Genomic DNA, 4825 nt, shown 5'->3' with positions numbered 1-4825 from the left:
GACATGGAAATTCCATTGAAAAAATTAATTAAAAGTTATACGAATCAAAGACATTAACAATTACTATTGATGTGTTTTACTTGCAAAATTAATAAAAGCAACGATGAAAACAATATTATATTTTTGATGGAATATACCAATAGATTTATTGATAATCTTATGTACCAGTTATTTGTATGATGGTTTTATTATAGAGAGAGTAAGTATTTTTTGAAAAATGTGGACAATCATTTTGATGACCCGCGAAGTCAAACCGGGCCGAATTCATTACACGGGCCCAGCCCATACTTAGACCCATGGTCTAGGATCGGATGGGACCCGAATAGAGCCCGAATAGAGGAAGCGGGTGAAGTAAGTAACTGCCCCGAATTCCTAAATGGAGCATCAAAACTCCCACTCAGAACAAACGATACCACGTTTTGTTGCCACGAAAGCCACGAAAGGGACATGGCCTAAAAAGGAGTAACCGCCCTCGGAACGTGGCCTGGAAGGAGTAACCGCCCTCGGCGGTTACTTAAGAACACTTATAAAAAGCCATAAGGCCAAAGGGGAGAGGTACGTTCACATTTTTCCCCGTAATGCTATTATTACCAACCTTCATACAAAGAACTGACTAGATCGTCGGAGAGTTTTTCCGGAGATCCCGTCTCCGATTCTGTTTTGCAGGTAACTCCGGCGGAGATCATCAAATCGGATTCAGCAAGTTATCATTGGTGCGGTGAGCGTGGAACATACATTCATGGATGTAACTGGTTTTGGGGGTCAATCATCTCAAACAAGTGGACAGGTGGTGTTGGAAGCAGAAATGGGCGATAAGAATCTAAAATGGCGAGGTGATCTAGAATTCGCAATTGTTGATCTCCCGTTGGCCTACAACATAATTCTAGGGCGTCCGTTCCTATCGGAAACGGAGTCACTCATCTCAATGAAGCATTTGACATTGCATTTGCCAACACACCAAAGGCGAGTCATAGTTGAAGGAGATCAACTTGTGTCTCAACAAGCCTATACATTGTCACTTGAACCAAAGCCAGATGAAGATGATAAAGTTGATGAGAAGTTGCCGGCAGAAGCATTAGGAGAAATAGAACTATTCGCCATCTCAAATGACAAGAATGTACGAATAGCGGCAGGACTCCCCGAGGAAACGAAGAAAGCCATTACTGAGGTGTTGATCCAATGCGAGTCGGCATTCGCCGCTCCGAATGAAGTGCTGAAAGGAATAAGTCCAGATATAGCAACCCATTGGTTGAATATGGACAAAGGTGCAACCCCAGTGTGACAGAAAAAGAGAGGACACGCTCCAGAGCGGCAGAAGGCGATTGAAAAAGCAGTGGCAGATTTGCTAAAATCGGATGCGATTCGAGAAGTCACGTATCCGGAGTGGCTAGCCAATGTGGTGCTAGTCAAAAAGCCAAATGGAACGTACAGAATGTGCGTCGACTTCAAAGATCTGAATAAAGCATGTCCGAAGGATATGTATCCGCTGCCTAACATTGATATATTAGTAGATGGAACTGCAGGATTTGAGGCTTTATCGTTCACCGATGTGAAATCCAGCTACCACCAGATACCCATGGAGAAGGCGGATGAAATCAAGACATCATTCATAACTCATCAGGCAACTTATTGCTTCAAGGTGATGCCCTTTGGACTGAAAAATGCGGGAGCAACATATCAACGAATGATGAACAAAATATTTTCAGACAAATCGGGCGAGAACTTCTCGATCTATGTGGATGACATGATCATTAAAAGCAAGAAGATGCAGAACCACCCGAAGGACATTAAGGAAATCCTGGAAGTGCTAATCAAATATGGCCTCAAATTGAATCCAGAGAAATGCACATTTGGGGCAAGAGCGGGAAAATTCCTGGGTTTCATTGTTAGTGGCAAAGGAGTCGAGGCAAATCCCGAGAAAGTTAAAGCGGTAATGGAGATGAAGACACCGAGGAACATAAGGGAAGTACAGAGACTGAACGGGCGGCTGGTGGCATTAGGGCGATTCATATCATGCTCAGCTAGGAGATGTCTACCTTTTTACAACGCCATGAAAAAGTCTAACTCCTTTGAATGGACGGCGGATTGCCAAGAAGCATTCGAAGGGATAAAGCGACTGCTATGCTATTCGCCCCTAATGAGCAGGCCGGAGGATGGAGAAGATTTATTTCTTTACATATCCGTCACCAGTATGGCGATATGCACTGTGATGGTGCGAGAAGAAGAGGGCCAACAATATCCAGTGTACTATGTGAGCAAAGTCTTGAAGGATGCAGAACTTCGGTATTCGAAGTTGGACAAAATGGCTCTCACGGTGATAACCACGGCGGCTAGGCTAAAACCATACTTTCAGGCGCATACTATCATTGTGAGAACCGGAATTCCAATGCGGAAGGTACTGCAGAAACCTGACGCATCCGGCCGATTAATGGAATGGTCAATTCGCCTGGGGGAATTCGATATTCGCTACGAAGGAAGACCAGCACTAAAGGGTCAAGTACTTGCTGATTTCGTGAATGAATTCACGTGGGATGAAGATGAACGTCCAAAGGCACAAAAAGAAGAGTGGAGCATGTTCACAGATGGGGCATTGTCGACGGATGGAGCTGGACTAGGAGTCATCATCAAAGGTCCGGAGGTTATTCGCCTGTACTATGCGGCAAAGTTAACATTCGAAACTACCAATAATGACGCAGAGTATGAAGCAATGATATGCGGATTGAAGCTGCTTAATGAACTTACGCCAGAAAGAGTGGTGATCTACAGCGATTCTAAACTCATGATAAATCAGATCACAAAAAACTATCTGGTGAAACAAGAAGATCTGGTCAAATACCATCAGGTAGTAGGCAGATTGACGCAGGAGTTAACACACAAGGGAGTCATTTGGGAAATGGTGCATGTTCCAAGAGGCCAAAACACAAAGGCTGATGAACTGGCAAAAGCAGCGGCGAGTAGAGAACCATGGAATCAAAAAGCATGCAATTTGGAGATAAGATCCGCACCGGCATTTGAAGTCGATCAGATTATGGTCATTGAAGAGCTGGAAGATGATGAAGATTGGCGGATACCCATCCGCCAATGTCTGGAGCAGGGAGATTTGTCGGATGACAAAAGCCTAGCCAGAAAGCTAATTGGACAACCAGCGAGATACTCAATTCGAGATGGAACTTTGTATCAAAAATCATATACATGTCCATGGTTGAAATGTGTTAGCCGCAATGAAGGAGACTACGTACTGCGAGAACTCCATGAAGGAATGTGCGGCGCACATGAAGCATCTGCGGCGTTAGTAAGAAAAGTCAAGCTAATGGGATACTATTGGCCAAAGGTGATGGAGGATTCCCAGAAGATGGTAGCGGAATGTCACAGCTGTCAAATCCATGCGAATGAAAAGCACGTTCCCGGAGCCGAATAAATCTCTATAATGACGGCATGGCCATTCGCAACATGGGGAATCGATATAGTGGGTCCATTCCCAGAAACGACAAAGAAAAGGAAGTACTTGGTAGTCGCAGTTGACCACTTCAGCAAATGGGTAGAAGCGGAGGCAGTAACCGCTCAAACACCTGAACGAATGATCGAGTTCTTACGAGAGAACATTATCATGCGATTTGGAATCCCGCAAAAGCTTATAACTGACAACGGCACCCAGTTCAATTCTGTCAAGTTCAAAGCATACTGCGAAAGCATAGGGATCAAGAATCATTTTTCTTCCGTAAACCATCCCCAATCGAATGGTATGACAGAGGTTACCAACAGGGCCATGATTCAAGGGATCAAGAAGCGGCTAGGCGATAAAAAAACAGGTTGGGCGGATGAGATACCCCATATGTTATGGGCATACAAAACTTCTGTAAAAGCAGCAACTGGCGAAACACCTTTCTTGCTGGTTTATGGAGCCGAAGCAGTCCTACCTGTTGAAATCAAGTCGCCTACAGATCGAATAATTTATTATTGCGACACACAAAATCCTATCAACATTAGAGATGCATTGGATTCTGTTGAAGAACGAAGAGAAAACGCTTACATGCAAATGGCAGTATACCGCAATAGGGTCAAGAAATATCATGACAGAAGGGTGCGAAAAGTGATAATCAATGAGAATGACTTGGTCTTGAAAAAAGCGGATAAAATACAATCCAGAGATGGCAAAGGCAAATTAGGCGTCAACTGGATCGGACCATACAGAGTATCCAAGAAGCTGGGACCATCAACTTTTGAAATAGAAGAAATGAGCGAAAAAAAGCTCCCGCGCACCTGGAATCTAGAAAATCTGCGCCTATATAAACGGGCTGGGTAGTTCAGGGAAATGACGAGTACTCTTTTTCCTTTTATGAGTTTTTTCCCACTGGGTTTTCTGATAAAAGGTTTTAATGAGGCTTTGATCCCACACATTTCATATACCAATGTAACAAAAAGTCTTTTCTTTTATCAATAAAGATATTCAATTGTTGCATACAGCGTCTGAGTACGGATCCTTTTTAGGACAACCACTTCAGTGTGTTATCTACAAACAAAAGGCGGGTAAATTGCGCAAAAACCTTATGGTTAAACTTAAAAACACATAAATGTGTTGCCTATTAAGAAAGGCGGATGCATGATTACGCATCACTCGCAAAAACCTTATGGTTAAACTTAAAAACACATAAATGTGTTGCCTCTTAAAGAAAGGCGGATGCATGATTACGCATCACTCGCAAAACCTTATGATTAACCTTATGATTATATTATTTTCGAAAGAAAAATTATAAGATAAGGCATAAAATTAAGCGAATTAACGAGTACTCAAAAAATTGCAAAAAGGGTCTGGCCACCCTAGCGG

This window comes from Euphorbia lathyris, chromosome 9 (assembly GCF_963576675.1).
Source record: "Euphorbia lathyris chromosome 9, ddEupLath1.1, whole genome shotgun sequence".
Lineage (NCBI taxonomy): Eukaryota > Viridiplantae > Streptophyta > Magnoliopsida > Malpighiales > Euphorbiaceae > Euphorbia > Euphorbia lathyris.
Note: the sequence above shows the minus strand (reverse complement) of the source record.